The sequence below is a fragment of the Sinocyclocheilus rhinocerous genome, unplaced genomic scaffold, assembly GCF_001515625.1.
Source record: "Sinocyclocheilus rhinocerous isolate Xijiao unplaced genomic scaffold, SAMN03320098_v1.1 scaffold10575, whole genome shotgun sequence".
NCBI classification, from domain to species: domain Eukaryota; kingdom Metazoa; phylum Chordata; class Actinopteri; order Cypriniformes; family Cyprinidae; genus Sinocyclocheilus; species Sinocyclocheilus rhinocerous.
The window spans coordinates 2,772-4,044 of NW_015645141.1; the positions used below are offsets into that span (position 1 = coordinate 2,772).

Sequence of the window (1,273 nt, forward strand, 5' to 3'; positions counted from 1 at the left end):
AATTTTAGAAACATTTACAGAAATATTTTTTATTTGTAATATGTATAGCATCATACAGTAAAACAAATTGCTAGGAAATTTCAACAACAGTATTTCAGATAATACTCCAGTTGTTAGTTTTGAAAAATATTTTGTACAATGATTGAAATTGATATTAGTTGATATTGGTTTGTTATATAGGTTCATAATATTTTGAATATAAAGTAACACAAAAATACAACAACCAATCTAAAAAAAAGCAGTGTTTAGTTAGATACTGAATATAAAATTTATTCTGCTGGTCCGGTGAAAGGTGCTGCTCCTGTCTGAAGAGAAAACACTCTCTCAGAACTATAACACACATACAGTAACTGACATTATACAGTATATACAGTACACATACAGAGTAAGAGAATTGATTCTATCTAGTCTGTATAAGATCAGTGAGAATCTCACCTCATCTGAGAGTCAGTCAGAATAAAACTGTCTGCATCATCACAAACTAGACATTAGAAACACAATCATCTGATTATCCTCATAGTTTTTATATAGTGGATAAAGAGTAAAGTTTAGGGTTGATTTTACATTCAGACAGCAGAGAAGATGCAATTGCATTATATGTTGATAAAATAAGTGTTTTTATCTTTAATATCATAAACACTCACAGTTTGGTCTTCCACTATTAATACTGTTGTGTCTGACTCGTCTCAGGATCTTTTTCTCTCCTGGTTCATTACATTGTATCTCGTCCACTTTGTTTGCCATTTTTCTTTTCCTCTCGGTTTAATTCTCTTGCAGTTTGTGATGCTGCACAGATCTTCTGCCATGAATTAATTTCTCTTAAACTACTTTTCATTATCTCTTGGGAAAATAAATAAATACATTAAGTTTAGTTTCATTATAACACAAACATTAGATTTATGTCCAGAATTAATAATAAAACGCTTTCATCTACTACACAAATAAAGATAACAGTGTCATTACCTTGTGATGATCTGAAACTAGTGAATCTCCACTGCAGCTCTGATGTCTGTTGAAGTGTCAGAGGTTTAGAGAAGTACAGTGTGCACTGGTGACGCCTCTTCTGGCACTGAGCCTAAACAAAGACAGAACTGGCCAATACTCAATTTGACATGCAAATCCATAATATTTGTTTTCTGTTCTTACTTTTATAATTGCTTTTTGTTGGAATATATTCATGTCTTGCTTCCCTGTTTCTGTATTTTTCTACAAGTTTTGTAATAAAAAAAAAAGACAGAACTGGCCTGAGGTGGCGGTGTTTGCACAGTTGTTA

At 32.0% G+C, this 1,273-nt stretch overlaps 1 long non-coding RNA gene across 2 annotated transcripts; it reads right to left on the minus strand.

Moving 5' to 3' along the window:
• Positions 1-236: 236 nt before the first annotated feature.
• Positions 237-995, minus strand: LOC107705852 (uncharacterized). 2 transcript variants are annotated; one of them, XR_001636108.1, is made up of 4 exons: positions 964-995; positions 645-840; positions 436-481; positions 237-305 (listed from the first exon to the last, which is right to left on the minus strand). It is a non-coding gene; the product is annotated as an uncharacterized LOC107705852 (long non-coding RNA). The 2 variants fall into 2 exon arrangements; XR_001636107.1 differs by having other exon boundaries at positions 645-989.
• Positions 996-1,273: the final 278 nt, after the last annotated feature.